At 39.1% G+C, this 19,176-nt stretch overlaps 1 pseudogene; it reads right to left on the bottom strand.

Moving 5' to 3' along the window:
• Nucleotides 1–18,574, bottom strand: part of LOC133642379 (uncharacterized) — a 33,211-nt pseudogene extending 14,637 nt beyond the window's left edge.
• Between the last annotated feature and the right edge of the window lie 602 nt (nt 18,575–19,176).

The following is a 19,176-nucleotide window of genomic DNA, read 5'->3' as shown; positions in this document are numbered from 1 at the left end:
TAAATGTGAACATTTTTTAACATAAAAAAATCATCTATTTCTAATTACCCCGTTCCAGATATCCAAATATATTTACACAGAACACTTTTTGCAGAGCTTAATTATATTTTTTAAAACAGGTATAGTTTTTAACATCACTTTTACCTTTTTGGAGGACTACTGACAAGGATGAGCAGTGTGGTGCATTCAGTGACAGTCTGGAAATACGTCTTCTATGGCTCTTGTTTGACTATTATTGTACACTACAACTTAATTTGGCTCCATAGTGGGTTATTTTGTGTAAAATACAAAATAACCCACTTTGAATCATACTAAAACCGGGGCATCTGAAAACCAATATATATTTTTTCAACGACTTCAAATACACCGAATCCAAATATACTACAAAAGTGACAGCACATTACTGTGATTACCTTTAGCTGTGTCACATTCATTGTACCTATTTTAAGACTACAGTACAAGATATGCTGTAAACACGTCTTACCTTCTGTTTTGGTGATCACGGCATCAACAGTTTTAGTTGAATGTTTGGCGACACATCGAAATTTGGCCCTGCTGTCCCAGTCGGCTTGCCTCACTCGGATCTGACTGACTCCCGTGTAAAGGTTGTCCTTCTCCACTGAAGGATACTGAATGAAGTCAGACAAATCGGCCCCGTCTTTGCTCCACGCAAACGTCAGTGGAAGGGGTTTGAAGCCGGTGGCCAGACAGCCGAGAGTGACCATGTCTCCTGCTCCGGAGCCACATTGCATCAGAGGAAAGACAGTGGGTGGGACTGGTGGGACTGGTGTGCCTGTGAAAGGAAAAGCAAGTTGTCAGTTGAGATCAAATTAAATGAAAATAGTAAAGGGAAGACACATATTAAACCATATTCAAATTGTAGGAAAAGAAAATAAGTAGTCAGTTATGATACAATTCCATGAAAATGGTGAAGATATAACACCCACCATATTAAACCATATTTAAATTGTAGATCAAATTGCACAACGGACCTTATTATATTTTAAATATCACAAATTGTTTCATTCTCATTTATTTGACATTTTGAGTGAACATTTTCTTAACATTGGAAAATATCTTTATAAATGGAATAGTTCACTCAAAAGCTTAGAAAAACAAAACCTGTTTGATTATTAAGATACCACTGTGCAGAAACTCAAATTTAAGCAAAATAATCAATGTCATATTTCATAAGACTCTGTTGCTGTAGATGATAGATCAAGTTGCTAATGTATGCAATAATAGCCTGTCAAACAACCAAGAAGATTGGACTCGCCGAGCGCCATTATACTCATTTCAGGTGTTTTTTTCAATTGTTATGTAATATCTCACAGATTTTAGCATATATTGGCTACTTAAGATAGGCAAATTGGTCTAATTTTACTGTTCAAATACTGGAACTACTTGATATCAATAAATGATTGCACTAAATCAGAATTATTAAAATAATGTACTTGTCCTTTCCAGTAGAATATAATTACCACAAATATTGATTTACCAGATGTAACTGTGACTTGGGTTCCTTTTCCCCAGTAGTCCAAGTACCAAAGTGACATAAAGTAAGAGCATTCTAATACAAAAACTCTCCAAATATAGAATTAAAAATGTCTCAAAAGTACGTAAGAATTACTTACCAGATGTAACTGTGACTTGCGTTCCTTTACCCCAGAAGTCCAAGTAGTTATAGCTGTCACAGTGATAGAACATAATGTGTTTACAATGAAAATACTATTACATAAAAAAAAGAATGAACACAGGAAGCAAGCAACTCCCTTGAGATTTGATATTTTTTCCGGTGTGCTCCCTAACGTTTAACGTTTTGATTGTGTTTGGATATGTGTGCATAACCAGAGATGGGTAGTTATGTGCTACATTTATTTTGTTATACATTTACTCAAGTAACTTTTTGGATGATTGTACTTGTCTGAGTAGTTTTAAGACAACATACTCTTTACTTTTACCACTTTCACTCCGCTACCTTAAGTTTAATTCTGCTCGCTACATGTTGGTCTAGTGAGGGAGGTGACCAAGAACCTGATGGTCACTCTGTCAGAGCTACAGCATTCCTCTGTGGAGAGAAGGGAACCTTCTCCAAGGACAACCATCTCTGCAGCAATCCACCAATCAGGCCTGTAAGGTATAGTGGTCAGACGGAAGCCATTTCTTCGTAAAAAGTTTGCTTAAACGCACCTGAAAGACTCTGACCATGAGAAAAAAAATTCTCTGGTCTGATGAGACAAAGATTACATTTTTTGCCATGAATGCCAGGCGTCATGTTTGGAGGAAACCAGGCACCGCTCATCACCAGGCCAATACCAGCCCCACATTGAAGCATGGTGGTGGCAGCATCATGCTGTGGGGATGATTTTCAGCGGCAGGAACACAGAGACTGGTCAGGGTAGAAGGAAAGATGAATGCAGCCGGAATAGAAAACACTTTAATGCCTGCAAACATTTTTAGGGCTCTGGTGGTCTCTAATAAGCCTGCGTACTTGAAACACAAATATTTTAAAGCTGGACATGGGGAGACCCTAGAATAATACGTTATATTGATTAATACGAGACGTAACAAACGCATGTATAATGATCTTTAAGTCACAAGTGGACAAAATGGGACACATTTCTTACATTGAACAAGGAGCACAGTCTTCAAGTCAAATTAATTGTGTGTTAAACACACTTGGCCAATAAAGCTGATTCTGACTCTGATTTTAGTGATATTACTGCTGTTTTAGTAGCTTTCTTAATATGCAGCAGAAACGAGAAAGTTGGGTCAAAAATAATGCCAAGATTTTTTGCAGAGTCGCTTTGGACAAGTGTTTTATTATCGAAATTCAAAGTGGTAACCGCAAACAAGTGCTTGTTTCTAGCAGGACAATAATCAACATGTCCGTTTTCTTGAAGTTAAGATGCAAAAAGAATAACCATTTTGGTACAAAGATTTAATACTATATCTGCTGCTATTTTAGCTGATGAGTATGTTCTGACCCGCAAAGGAAACTTCAATAAAGCCTTTTCTCCATTGCAGCACGGTCCAATCACGCACCATCACATAAGTAGGCAACATGTGGCACCATCTAACTATGGCACATGTTGAAGAGGTTCATTTAGCCTACTGATGGCACAGTTAAAGTAAGGCTCATGTGCACATACTGCAAGAAACCTAGTCATTTGATAAACAGCTGTCCCTTGTTGAAGTGAACCAAATCAAAACCAGTAGTTCCGGTAAAGGCCCCTTCAGTGCCACATTACTTTAAAAGTGAGTGTGCGGATCCAGCTGTTTATTCCCCTTTTATTATGTAGGGTGCTGCCTCACTGTCTGATAGCAACGTAAAAGTCCCACTTACTATTTTATGTGATACTGCAGTCTCAAGGTCTATTTTTCTTCGTGGTGTGTTGCCTCTTTCACATAAAACCTCCTTAAAACGTAACGAGCTGGTGCAAGGCTTTGGAATTAAGTTTGCTAAATTACCCATGCAATCTGGTGTTGCAAGCAGTGAGCGTAGACGGGCCAGGGTGGTAATTCTTGTTGCCCCTCGGCTCAAAGCCCGTACGTAGGATTTTAATCCTGGTCGGGGCATGGCTCCTGACTGTTGTTTGTGCTGATGGACCAAACAGAAGTTCAGAGTACCCACCCTTTTTGGATTCCCTCGAGGGAGTACTGGAAAGTGCTCATGGCTCATGGGACCCCAGAGGCAGCGGATAGGTACCGACAAGCCAAAACTCTGACATGGGAAGAGTTTGGCGAAGCCATGGAAAACGACTTCTGGACGGCTTCAAAGTGATTCTGGACCATCATCTGCCGCCTCAGGAGAGGGAAGCAGTGCACTGTCAACACCGTATATGGTGGGGATGATGTGCTGTTGACCTTGACTCAGGACGTTGTGGATCGGTGGAGGGAATACTTTGACGACCTCCTCAATCCCACCTACACGTCTTCCTATGAAGAAGCGGTGCCTGGGGAATCTGTGGTGGGCTCTCCTATTTCTGAGGCTGAGGTTGCCGAGGTAGTTAAACTCCTCGGTGGCAGGGCCCCAGGGGTGGATGAGATCCGCCCGGAGTTCGTTAAGGCTCTGGATGCTGTGGGGCTGTCTTGGTTGACCAGACTCTGCAGCATTGTATGGACACCTGGATTGCCAGGTGGTTCCTCTCGTTAAGAAGGGGAACCGGAGGGTGTGTTCTAACTATCGTGGGATACACTCCTCAGCCTTCCCGGTAAGTTGTATCTGGTTGTACTGGAGAGGAGGCTACGCCAGATAGTCGAACCTGGGATCAAGAGCAGCAGTATGGTTTTCGTCCTGGTCGTGGAACTGTGGACCATCTCTTTACTCTCGGCAGGGTTCTTGAGGGTGAATAGGAGTTTGTCGAACCTGTCTACATGTGCCTTCAACCGTGTCCCTCTGGAAGTCCTGTGGGGAGTGCTCAGAGAGTATGGGGTATTGGACCGTCTGATTGTGGTAGTTCACTTCCTGTATGATCGGTGTCAGAGCTTGGTCCGCATAATAACTTTTATGGACCGAATTTCTAGGCGCAGTCAGGGCGTTGAGGAGATCCGGTTTGGTGATTGTAGGATTAGGTCTCTGCTTTTTGCAGATGATGTAGTCCTGATGGCTTCATCTGGCCAGGATGTTCAGCTCTCACTAGATCGGTTCGCAGCCAAGTGTGAAGCGACTGGGATGAGAATCAACACCTCCAAATCCGAGTCCATGGTTCTCGTGTGGAAAAGGGTGGCGTGTCATCTCCAGGTTGGGGAGGAGATCTTGCCCCAAGTGGAGAAGTTCAAGTACCTGGGAGTCTTGTTCACGAGTGAGGGAAGAGTGGATCGTGAGATCGACAGGCGGATCGGTGTGGCGTCTGCAGTGATGCGGACATCGGTCCATCGTGGTCAAGAAGGAGCTGAGCCAGAAGACGAAACTCTCAATTTACTGGTCAATCTACGTTCCCATCCTCACCTATAGTCATGAGCTTTGGGTTATGACTGAAAGGACACAATCCTGGGTACAAGCGGCCAAAATGAGTTTCCTCCATCGGGTGCCGGGGATCTTTCTTAGAGATAAGGTGAGAAGCTCTGTAATTCGGGATGACCTCAAAGTAACGCCGCTGCTCCTCCACATCGAGAGGAGCCAGATGAGGTGGTTGAGGAATTTGGTCAGGATGCCCCCCGGTCGACTCCCTGGGGAGGTGTTTAGGGCATGTCCGACCAGTAGGAGGCCACGGGGGAAACCCAGGACATGTTTGGGAGACTGTGTCTCCCGGCTGCCCTGGGAACACCTCGGGATCACCCGGGGAGAGCTGGACAAAGTGACTGGGTAAAGGAAAGTCTGGGCTTCCCTGCTTCAGCTGCTGTCAACGCAACCCGACATCGGATATGCGGAAGAAGATGGATGGATGGATGGACCCATGCACTCTCTTCAGGTGGCCTTTTTTCTCCCCACCATTCACTGTGTTACGTGCACCATTTTATTGATTATTTCCCATTATTCTTTACTAGGTAATTCTTTTAGTGAGGTAGTAGCTAAACATGATAAACATGACATATCAATACAGGATTTGATGTGATATAAAAGAATGTTCTGATCAACGGTATTGAAGGCAGCACTGAGAACAACACTGATGTAGCGTGCCTTTCAGCTGACCTAGCACTATATTATTCCATACCCTGAATTACAATAGGTTACCATTTTGAGCGCACCAATACTCACATGTTTGTGATGAAAGCGTCACTCTCCACTTCACCTCTGCATCCTGACAGGCAGCAACGCCCTCTGACTCGTGCTGTTGTAGAGCATCTGCACAGGGATCCCCAACATACTTGCCAGCCCTCCGGAATTTTCCGGAATACTCCCGAAGTTTAGCGCCTCTCCCAAAAATCTCCCGGGACAACCATTATCCCGAATTTCTTCTGATTTCCAGCAAGATTTAAGGCACGCCTCCTCCAGGTCCATGCGGACCTGAGTGAGGACAGCCTGTTGTCACGTCCGCTTTTCCTTCATATAAACAGCGTGCTGGCCCAGTCACGTTATAACATCTACGGCTTTTGGAGAGTGCACAACTGCACACACAACAAGAAGGAGACGAAGCAGAAGAACGAAGAAGAGACAGTCATGGCGACGACGAGTGACAGAATAGAACGGGGATGGACAAATTTAACCCTAAACTCACTCCTTTCCTGAAAATTAAATTTCACAGATGCTGCCCATACCTATGCTCCTTCAGAGGCTGTGCCACTGGCTGCAAAGCATTGCACTTTCAAATACAACAATGAGTAGAGGAGTGTCATGTTAAAGTTAAAGTACCCATGATTGTCACACACACACTAGGTGTGGCGAAACTATTCTCTGCATTTTACCCATCACCCTTGATCACCCCCTGGGAGGTGAGGGGTGCAGTGAGCAGCAGCGGTGGCCGTGCCCGGGAATCATTTTTGGTGATTTAACCCCCAATTCCAACCCTTGATGCTGAGTGCCAAGCAGGGAGGTAATGGGTCCCATTTTTATAGTGTGTGTATATGTGTAAATAAATGAACACTTGTCATGATCCGTGGTCCGGATCATGTTTTTGTGTTTTCTGTTAGTTTTGGACTTCTTTTGTTATTGCTTGTGCACCTGTGAGTTTGTTTCGTCACCATGGTTACTTATTATTTTCACCTGCCGCTTGTGTTCCTGACGTGCACCTGTTTGCCATCACTGACACTATTTAAGCCTGCCTTTCTGTTCACTCGTCCTGTCCTCCTTGTTTGCGGTAAGTAACAGTCACGTTTTTGTATTTCATGTTCCAGACTCCTGTGCTAAGTGTTAGCCTTAGCTTCCCGTGCGTTCGGCACGCTTTTCTTTTGTTTGTTTTCTGTCTTGCTGTATACTGTATGATTTATAATTAATAAATCATCTCCTACCTTCACGTTTTCGTCCGGAGTTGTCCGTGTTGCATTGGAGGAACGATCCCGCATAAAGATGCGACCCCCACGTGACAACACTGAAATTCAAGTATTTTATTTATATATATATATATATATATATATATATATATATATATATATATATATATATATATATATATATATATATATATATATATATATATATATATATATATATATATATATATATATATATACATATATATATATATATATATATATATACATACATATATATATATATATATATATATATATATATATATATAATATATATATATATATATATATATATATATATATATATATATATATATATATATATATATATATATATATATATATATATATATATATATAATAAAATACATATGCACTACCGTTCAAAAGTTTGGGGTCACATTGAAATGTCCTTATTTTTGAAGGAAAAGCACTGTACTTTTCAATGAAGATAACTTTTAACTAGTCTTAACTTTAAAGAAATACACTCTATACATTGCTAATGTGGTAAATGACTATTCTAGCTGCAAATGTCTGGTTTTTGGTGCAATATCTACATAGGTGTATAGAGGCCCATTTCCAGCAACTATCACTCCAGTGTTCTAATGGTACAATGTGTTTGCTCATTGGCTCAGAAGGCTAATTGATGATTAGAAAACCCTTGTGCAATCATGTTCACACATCTGAAAACAGTTTAGCTTGTTACAGAAGCTACAAAACTGACCTTCCTTTGAGCAGATTGAGTTTCTGGAGCATCACATTTGTGGGGTCAATTAAACGCTCAAAATGGCCAGAAAAAGAAAACTTTCATCTGAAACTCAACAGTCTATTCTTGTTCTTAGAATTGAAGGCTATTTCACAAAATTGTTTGGGTGACCCCAAACTTTTGAACGGTAGTGTATATATATATATATATATATATATATATATATATATATATATATATATACATATATATATATATATATATATATATATATATATATATATATATATATATATATAATAATAAAAGTCAAGTATTTATTTTATATATATATATATATATATATATATATATATATATATATATATATATATATATATATATATATATATATATGAGAAATACTTGAATTTCAGTGAATTCTAGCAATAAATATACTCCTCCGCCCTTAACCCCGGCCCCGCCCACCACAAATCTCCCGAATTCGGAGGTCTCAAAGTTGGCAAGTAAATGATAAATGGGTTATACTTGTATAGCGCTTTTCTACCTTCAAGGTACTCAAAGCGCTTTGACACTATTTCCACATTTACCCATTCACACACACATTCACACACTGATGGCGGGAGCTGCCATGCAAGGCGCTAACCAGCAGCCATCAGAGGCAAAGGGTGAAGTGTCTTGCCCAAGGACACAACGGACGTGACTAGGAAGGTTGAAGGTGGGAATTGAACCCCAGTAACCAGCAACACTCCGATCGCTGGCACAGCCACTCTACCAACTTCGCCACGCCGTCCCCGTAAGTATGGTCCCCAACCTTTTTTGCACCACGGACTGATTTAATGTAGGCATTATTTTAAGGGTCTGGCTTTCCATTTGTGGCAGATAAATACAGCAAAAATAAGTGCAAGAAAAATACAACTCACTATAACGCTGGGGGGCTAGTTTCTTTGCAATGACATCTGCAGATGGAAATCAGCCTTTGGCTACAATCTGTCACATTTATATTTTATATGTTCATTAATGTGCATTGTATCATGTCACAAAGTTATAACAAATATAACAAATGGCAACTTCCTATGAGGAGTTTTATTGTACATCTATAAACAATCTTATTGGTGTGTCTCGTGGGACAGGCGAAAGTTAAGTCGGAGAAAATGCAGTCCTTTATAAATGATTTAATGTTTCTGTGCGGCCAGGTAGCAAATGTGTCACGGACCGGTACCGTTCCTCCGACCCGCGATTGGGGACGCCTGAATTCTAAAGTACATTCAGTGTCATTAAATCATCAATTAAAACTTTTTTCTTCCCACCTTTTTCTGTTCTCTGCTCCACTTGGGTAAACTTTTCCTAACCGCACCAACAAGTTTGTTTCGGAATGTCTTCCTGAAACAAGTCTGCACATGTGCAGTAAATAACGTGTAATACTCCATTGCGTGAGAAGGGAGAGGGGATCGGTCACAACAGGCATCTTTGATTAAGTATTTTTAAATGCATAAATTAAGACAGAAATAAGTAAATACTTGTTTTAAATAGAAGGAAACTTTAATCATCGTTTTTTTGAGACTTTTGGGGGCCTGTGGAAATCTGGGGGCCCCAGGCATCTGCCTGTGTCCTGGTGACAATGTGTTTCTTTTTATCCGTTGTGTTCTTGGCTTACAATATTTCAGTTTGTTGGCTATATTACAAAACACCTGTTGAAGAAACGGTCGCTTCCTGTCTTGTATTAATATCAACCAGACAGGATGTTGATAACCACATGTTCAGAATGTTGGAAACATTTTTTCAGTGTTTTGATATTAGTTGTACATTCAAAAAGCTTTATAAGAAATTCGACATTTCTTTTATGAGATATTTATTAGCATATTGCTAATTTATTTGCTCACTCAATTCACACTATATATAACCCTTCTTTACCTTGTTTCCTGCTGTCTTTGTTGTCCATGTGCTCATTGTTACATGCTCTACACCTTGTTCCATCATTAGTACACCTGTGTCTTGCCGTGATCCTTGTGTCTCCTCCAATCAGCTCTCTCCTTCCACTTGTCCAGGTACTGCACTTCTGGTACATTCTATAGATGCTAGCCTTAGCCAATTAGCATTTTGCATATCACATGGTCATTTTGCAATTTAGCAAGCATCGATTGAATCAAACGATGCTTCCATTATATTACAATGTACCACATCTGTTGTTAGCATGTTGGCTGTTTATATTGTTAGCATCATTAGCATTCATTTTTTTAAAAAGGCCTAAAACACAACAAGTCGGTCTTAAACACGGGGCAGGAGGTTTGCAGAAATTTTGCCGAGCTGTTCAGACTTATTTAGTTCTGCAGTTTCGTTAACGTGTCTGTGAAATATTTCAACAGGTAGAGACAAGCAGATCAAAAGAAATGATAGTAATTCAGACTTTTTTTTAAACAGTTACTGCTTTGTTTCATTTGACTAAAACAAAGACATGTTGTAACTATGGTACATTATATCATTTTTATTTTATCTTTTAAAAATTAGTGCTTGCAGTTTTGGATACATATTTAGATATATGATATAAATTATGTAAATTTAGTCGACGATAGAGTTTTTAATACTATTGTGTTATTGTGATAATGACACATTCTAGTCATATCACGCATATTTGACAACGACAAGCGAATGACCGTTTCTTCAACGCAATGTCTGTTATGTACGTGAGGGGTGGAGGGGGGCGGCACCACGAAGAAACTCAGGTTACCGGGTTTATTGTAACCTTTGATGAGTGAGTGGGAGGTGTATGCTACTCTGTGTTTGTTGCAGGACTGTGTGTGATTTTAACCATGTGAATAATACCAGACGATGTTGTACGTGCGTGATGGATGAATCTTTCGGCAGGCCAAGAGAGCGAGGCAAAAAGGGTGTCCGTAAGCAGGCAGGTAGTCGAGGGCAGGAGAGAAGCGACAAGGTCCGTGTCCGGGCAAGGTTCAAGGATCAAGGAAGGCAGTCCAAAGTCCGGAGGGAGGTCGAGGCACAGAGTTCGAGCACACGGGACAAGACGGGTACTGCGGGAGAAACAAGGAACATGAGACGAGGGAACAAGGAGGACGAGGAGAACGAATGCGAGGACAACAAGAGGGAAGCCAGAGACGTAAATGCTTACTTCGATGAGTTAACGACGTTGATTCCAAGGGTCCACTGATCTTTATGCTGTCTCCCTGATTATTGCCAGGTGCGCAGATAGCCGATAGTCTGCAGCTGCGGCGTTGCGGGGGCGTGAAGCGCCCGGTATGTGCAGGGGCGTGTCCTGGCATACTGCCAGCCTGAGTGTTGGTGGATCTTGCTGCAGGAGAATTGTGGGTTCGAGACCGCGCCGTGACAATGTCTTTGCAAGTGAGATAGATGGTGGCTAACTAATCCTAGCCTCCATGGCAAGAAAATATGCAACTTTCTTTAAAGTGACGTTATCACTGGAGGACTAGAGTTTTTGATTGATTGATTGAAACTTTTATTAATAGATTGCACAGTTCAGTACATATTCCGTACAATTGACCACTAAATGGTAAGACCCGAATAAGTTTTTCAACTTGTTTAAACATGCTGCACTAAAGTGCAGCATGTTTAAAGTGACGTTATCACTGGAGGATTAGAGGATGAGGAACAGCTAAACATGCTGCACTAAACACCAGAGGAGGACACAATAAGCCATGCTAATCACTAAACTGGAGCTTTTGAATGTAAACAGGGGTAGGCAGACTGATACCAATATTCGACAGAAACAATGCCAAGTATAGTATTGGTATATGGTTGATACTACAATGATTAGATCGATATTTTTTACTATTATAAAAAAATAAATTCTGTCATTCTTTTGTTATTGTTTACAGGAGTTTAGGACTTCATACAAGAAGCAATGCTAAGGTAGATCTCTTGAATGTACACAAGGGCCGGCGGCCAATTGATACGAATATTGACTGTAATGATACCAAGTCTACTGTAGTATCAGTATACAGTCAATACTACAGTGATGAGATCAATATTTTTTATTACAAAATATTTTTTTCAGTTGTTTTGTTGTTGTGTACAGGACTTTAGGACTTTAAATCAAAGCCAATAGTTGTTTTCACTTATGTTTGGTTATTTTGCACCTCCAAATTTATTTTACTCGAAAATATTAGGGGACGGCTTGGCGTGGTTGGGAGAGTGGCGGTGCCAGCAACCGGAGGGCTCTTGGTTCGATCCCCTGCTTCTTCCAACCTAGTCACGTCCGTTGTGTCCTGGAGCAAGACACTTCACCCTTGCTCCTGATGGGTCGTGGTTAGCGCCTTGTATGGCAGCTCTTGCCATCAGTGTGTGAATGTGTGTGTGAAGGTGTGTGAATGGGTGAATGTGGAAATAGTGTCAAAGCGCTTTGAGCACCTTGAAGGCAGAAAAGCTCTATACAAGTATAACTCTATACAAGTATATTGCTCAAAAATATGTTATTTACTAAAATTAAATAATACATTAATTTAAATATTTAATTGTTAGCTTTTGTCAGACAGCCATTCTGTGTATTGTTTTTATAATTGTGATGAAAAATGTAATTAGTCAATGATGTTACAACAGAAAGTAACCAGATTGTACCAGTAAATTTGCATATAGATTAATAATAGTTATGATTAAAAAAACAACAACATTAAAGCATTCTACACAAGACTTAAGCAGTTGAATTTTTTTACGTTTTTGTTCCCTTACTGCCCCCAAGATGAACCAAACCGTGACATTAAAACCAAGGTATTTACTAAACCGGGATTATGGCGTTTCGTTAGACCCCAAATGCATACCCATTATTGTAAATTTATAGTTACCATCATGTTTTAGAATAAATTCAAATGTTTGTCTTTGCCGATTAGTGATATTAAGAATTTATAATCCACAAAATGCATATCTTGACTTTAACACATCTTATTTCCAGCCATGTGATACAAACTAAACAACTAACAAGTCTAATGTTTACAGTGTTAATGTTTTGTATAAAATAAACTTGTTTTTAATTGAGCTAAAAGTCTATACAGTCATTTAGTTGACTATGATTTAGTTGGGGAAAATACGTATCAACCTTTTAGAGCTAACAATGTGCATCAGAGGGCGTGCACACCGCTTGAATAATGAAAGGTTTTTGTTATGGTGTGTAACACTGTGCCACCCCATCCCATATAGTATAACCACAGTGACACATGCCCATACAAAAACCTCCCCAGTCCAGCATGTAGCAGAGGATTTTTTTGGGACACAGAAACAAAGGTAGGAAATATTTATATTTAACAAAGACTTGGAAAATACTAAATATTATTTTTGACAGGGTATATGTGTACAAATTTTTTTTTTTCGACACTTTGGAACAGCAAATAGTAGAAACATCTAAGCCTGTAAGGGTTTAATTTATTATATATATATATATATATATATATATATATATATATATATATATATATATATATATATATATATATATATATATATATATATATAGCAATTGTAATAATATTTAATACAAATATGATGCATACTGTATATTTTCAACCTTACAGGACCTACAGAGTCGAAGAATGTCTAAAACATTGACCAAAGTCTTAAATGTCAAACTGTCATCAAGGAGAAGTCCAGAGTGAACAGTCAAAGCAGTAAGTTGTTTTACTTTATTTCAGTTTCATGTAGAACTTTTTTTTGCATTGGTTAAATTGTCTTTACTCTTGTATGGCAGTTGGAAATGTAAACACTTGACTAAAACATTGCCTGTACAGGTTGTTTTATTGGTTAAACAAGTGGTTCTCATACTTTTTTCACCAAGTACCACCTCAGAAAAAATTTGGCTCTCAAAGTACCACCATAATGATCAACATTAAAATAAATTAGCGTGGTAGGGCTAAGTATTCATTAAAAACAAGCCAGGGGTTTTATTTAACAAGTATGTTCAATCATTCTGGCCTGACTTAACATTACACACAGTTTGAACAGTAACACTGTTTTTGAATATAGCAAAATATAACACTGTACTTTAATTAAGTGATTCTTTGGCGTACCACAAGTGGTACACGTACCACAGTTTGAGAATCCCTGGGTTAAACATTGTGTCTCTCAACAATTGTATCTGTTAAGGTTAGTGAAACTAATGTCACTGTATAATATATACATTGACATTAAATAATTAAAACACCCCATCAGGTGACTGTGAATGATATTTGTGTTGCCCATACATCTAACACAGATATCCTCAAAGTTGTATAATCAATAGTCACTGACTTATGGGCAATAAGTTGCTAAGTCGCACCAGTGCCCCATCAAAGACGTTATGCTTAATGGTTGCCATGTTTTTTCAACCAATCTTGGTCAGATTTTACAGACATGTCCTTGTCCATCTCGTGGAGATTTGTAACACATTGTGTGGCGATTTGGCTTCACACCATACAATTGCAGTTGTTGTTTTTTCCACTGTAGACCACATTGAACTGCATGAGAAATTTCAAGTCAGTTTGCCTTTTGGGGTCAAACTTTGGAGTTTGATAAAAGTGCGTACATTTGTCACAAAATAATAGCACAGGCAACACGGCAGGGGTGCTTGAATGGTTTTGCTCTAATGTGATCAGAGATGTGGACTTGAGTCACAATTTTGATGACTTCTGACTCAACTTGAAAATATCTAAGACTTGCAACTCGACTTGGACTTTGACTTTACTGACCCGGACTTAAGCATTACTACTTCCTAAGACTTGAGAGATGGGTGAGAGTGTTCAGAAGATGTATCCTCAGCTGTGATAACAAAAATCGATATAATCAATATAATTACAGAATGAATATCTTGCCCACATGAAAAACTTGCATTGCAGCCTATTCGCTGATTCATGTCCCAGCAACCACTACCTAATAATAAAGATCACACGCGACAATAATGTGAAAATTCTGTATTTAAGACCTTTGCAGTCTCAATTGTCATTAACAGTTAAGAGTACTTGACTACACAACATGCTGTCTAAACTTACACTCCCACTAACTACTTATTAACTGTGCGGGGAATAATACACAATAACTAACAATAAACACGTCATAAAACAAAACTTTATAATGTACAAATTGCGACGCAAAGGACGACGGAACACCCTAGACACGTCAGCACTGGTGGAGAACAGCCTGACATTAAGTGTCTATAAAAGTGTCTATGCATGTACACAGTATAATGAAAATACATTATTATGTTTCATATCTTTTTCTTTTCTTTTTGTCACTTTACACACACATTTTTCCTCTTGTACACATTGGTTTCTTGTTCTTTGTTCAATGTATTGTGTATTTGAAAAAGAAAGAAAATAAATCAAAACTTGCCCAATTTCGACAAATTTTCATGTGGTTCACTTTATTGTCAACGTCCAAAGATGTGTTAATAATAAACTCAATTACAAAAAGAAATTTTATCAGGGGAGTAATGATTCGTTTTACAACGATTCTATTCAAATAATAATTGCCGGTACGATTAAGGGTAACTTTAAGCCAAAGTTTTTAACCAAAAATTCAAGCAGTGTGACTGTGAAATAAATAAAGTTTCCTATATTCTTGTTATTTCTTGTAAGGGAATTACATATAAATGAATTATGGATACAGACAAGCAAGTAAACTACAATTAATGGCCAATGCATTCACTTCTTATTTAGGTGCCACCATCACTTTCTGTTGAATTAACAAGAGTAAACCTTTTCTGCTCTCATTTACAGTAATATCAAAAGTGCAACCAAAATATCTGTAAGTTGAATTCGCAGTAGATTTACCAACGACTTTTGCTGTTGTCTAATATAGAAATACAAACCCCGTTTCCATATGAGTTGGGAAATTGTGTTAGATGTAAATATAAACAGAATACAATGATTTGCAAATCCTTTTCAACCCATATTCAGTTGAATGCACTACAAAGACAAGATATTTGATGTTCAAACTCATAAACTTTATTTTTTTTTGCAAATAATAATTAACTTAGAATTTCATGGCTGCAACACGTGCCAAAGTAGTTGGGAAAGGGCATGTTCACCACTGTGTTACATGGCCTTTCCTTTTAACAACACTCAGTAAACGTTTGGGAACTGAGGAGACACATTTTTTAAGCTTCTCAGGTGGAATTCTTTCCCATTCTTGCTTGATGTACAGCTTAAGTTGTTCTCAGTTGTGGTATTTTAGGCTTCATAATGCGCCACACATTTTCAATGGGAGACAGGTCTGGACTACAGGCAGGCCAGTCTAGTACCCGCACTCTTTTACTATGAAGCCACGTTGATGTAACACGTGGCTTGGCATTGTCTTGCTGAAATAAGCAGGGGCATCCATGGTAAAATTGCTTGGATGGCAACATATGTTGCTCCAAAACCTGTATGTACCTTTCAGCATTAATGGCGCCTTCACAGATGTGTAAGTTAGCCATGTCTTGGGCACTAATACACCCCCATACCATCACACATGCTGGCTTTTCATCTTTGCGCCTATAACAATCCGGATGGTTCTTTTCCTCTTTGGTCCGGAGGACACGACGTCCACAGTTTCCAAAAACAATTTGAAATGTGGACTCGTCAGACCACAGAACACTTTTCCACTTTGTATCAGTCCATCTTAGATGAGCTCAGGCCCAGCGAAGCCGACGGCGTTTCTGGGTGTTGTTGATAAACGGTTTTCGCCTTGCATAGGAGAGTTTTAACTTGCCCTTACAGATGTAGCGACCAACTGTAGTTACTGACAGTGGGTTTCTGAAGTGTTCCTGAGCCCATGTGGTGATATCATTTACACACTGATGTTGCTTGTTGATGCAGTACAGCCTGAGGGATCGAAGGTCACGGGCTTAGCTGCTTACGTGCAGTGATTCCTCCAGATTCTCTGAACCCTTTGATGATATTACGGACCGTAGATGGTGAAATCCCTAAATTCCTTGCAATAGCTGGTTGAGAAAGGTTTTTCTTAAACTGTTCAACAATTTGCTCACGCATTTGTTGACAAAGTGGTGACCCTCGCCCCATCCTTGTTTGTGAATGACTGAGCATTTCATGGAATCTACTTTTATACCCAATCATGGCACCCACCTGTTCACAATTTGCCTGTTCACCTGTGGGATGTTCCAAATAAGTGTTTGATGAGCATTCCTCAACTTTATTAGTATTTATTGCCACCTTTCCCAACTTCTTTGTCACGTGTTGCTGGCATCAAATTCTAAAGTTAATGATTATTTGCAACAAAAAAAAAATGTTTATCAGTTTGAACATCAAATATGTTGTCTTTGTAGCATATTCAACTGAATATGGGTTGAAAATGATTTGCAAATCATTGTATTTGTTTATATTTACATTTAACACAATTTCCCAACTCATATAGAAACAGGGTTTGTAATTCAAACCCAGCATTAATGTAAACATTTAAGTGTAACCAAATCTCTTCAGGTTAAATGAACAGTGGTTTGACCTGCAACTTCTAGCGTCCGAGGGTGTAGGGCTTTTAAAGCACTCTTTTGAAAGACAAACTGTGAAACACCACAGATGATAAAACATGTTTGACAGAAGTGTGATGTGTATTTTTTTAATATACTGTAATTGAGTTCTATTCAACTTTACAATCAACTTCAATAACACCATACCGGCCCCCGAGTTCAGTTCAAAATTTGGGAGAAAAATAAAAATTGTCCAGCAAATTCCTAAAAACAGTAGAGTGCTCTTGTTGTATAGAGGAACTTGGACCACTGTAAACACATTGACAGATCCTTGCATTGACATTTTAACCTTGCTAGCAAACATACAACACAGGTGTCCAAACTTGTGATTTACATAACTGAGTCGTTCCTTAAGGCACCTCTATAGGTCCTCTCTTTTTCATCATTTGGATGATTCAACTGGTGGACCACGAGTGTAGTTAAAAAAAACTTGTGAGTAACTCACATTTTTGAAAATTCTTTCCTACACTAATTTGCTGTCATAGAAATTATCTTTGACTAGCCTTTTTCTGAGAATGTCCTTAAAAACAGCGGAGCGCTCCTGTAAATCTCACAAAATAAATAGACAAAAATCAAATGTCTACTGCAGAGGACAGTGGTTCTCCGGAATATACAAAATAAGACTAAAAGTGAAGGGACAAGTCAGGGCCCCCGGTCCTCAGCTTTCTGAAATTACATTGAAATAACATTGTAAACACAAAATCTGCAGCACAACAAACAAATACTGGGCAACACAAAGAGCAACTTCCTGTAAGCAAGCAGAAGTTTATCGAGCCATTTCCTGACAAACTCAACAGTGTGAAAATGTAAAATTTGTACATGCAATTGTATCCATCCATTCATCTATGTCTGCTTATCCAAAGTCGGGTCGTGGGGGCAGCAGCCTAAGCAGACATATTAACTTCAGGCCTACCATAGCTCAGGTAGAAGTTGCTAACAAATTTAGGCACGTCGTAAAAATGTCATATAGAAGTGAATACAGTTCTTTGGATTCCATTTGACGAGTGACTAGAACATGTTTGTCACGCTGCACAGTGTTGTTGTTTTTGTTCTAGTCTGCTGATGCTTTGTGTTGTTGTGGGTGTATGGCACAGTAATACACAGCCGTGTCTCCAGGCTGCATATTCTGTCCATTTAGAGTCACTGTCTTGCTGGAGGGGTTCACATTAATACTGAACTGGTTCTTCAGTGAGTCCTTGTAGTAAGAATAGCCAGTAGACTTCATCCCAATCCACTCCAGTCCTTTCCCAGCAGGATGCCTGACCCAGTTTGTGTAGTAGCTAGCCACAGAATAAGACACCCGACAGTCGATGCTCAGCCTCTGACCAGACTGCAGAGTGACAGACGGTGGCTGGGTCAACTCTTCACACTCGACACCTGCGGAGGAAAAGTTATTAGATATGGGATGTAACGGATCTATGGTCATGTGTGCCTCAGTGACACTCACAGGAACCTGCAGCCAGCAACAGCAGCACAACTACACGGAACATGGTTGGTACTCAAGTTGTTGTGATGGGATGGAATGTGTGCAGCTTTTATAGCACGCTGCATGGTGGGAGGGTCACTTTGCATATAGTGGCACTACAGGTGTGCTGCAAGATGGCCGCTCATTACGTAAGCTGCAATACATTTTACAATCATGTTTACTATTGATCTTTTTTGTTGATACTGTTATTGCAATAGTTTCATTGTTGGTACAGTGACTTTGCTTAAATGTGTGCTTATGAATAAAATTAATACCTATCACTATTTGTATTATGCTAGGATATTAAATATCTCCAAAAATGAGGACAGTTACAGCAAAAAACTTTCACTCCCAGGGTGAAATAATTTATATTCACTCACACAAACATATTATAATTTATTTATTTATTATTATTAATATTATTGTTGTTATATTAATGTTATTATCCTTATGTTTTTTATTTTCTAAAAATAGTATTACAATTGAGAGGGACAAGCAGTAAAAACAAATGGATGGATGTATTTCTTCTTTTAAGATTTGCACAAGTTCAACTAACATGTTTTGGTTTTTTTTTATAATCAAGTTAATGTATATTTTCCCTCTAAATTGCAGATAAAAATTAAGTTA

Source organism: Entelurus aequoreus, linkage group LG25 (assembly GCF_033978785.1).
Source record: "Entelurus aequoreus isolate RoL-2023_Sb linkage group LG25, RoL_Eaeq_v1.1, whole genome shotgun sequence".
In the NCBI taxonomy this organism is placed as follows: domain Eukaryota; kingdom Metazoa; phylum Chordata; class Actinopteri; order Syngnathiformes; family Syngnathidae; genus Entelurus; species Entelurus aequoreus.
This window is presented reverse-complemented; position numbering and strand designations above follow the sequence as displayed.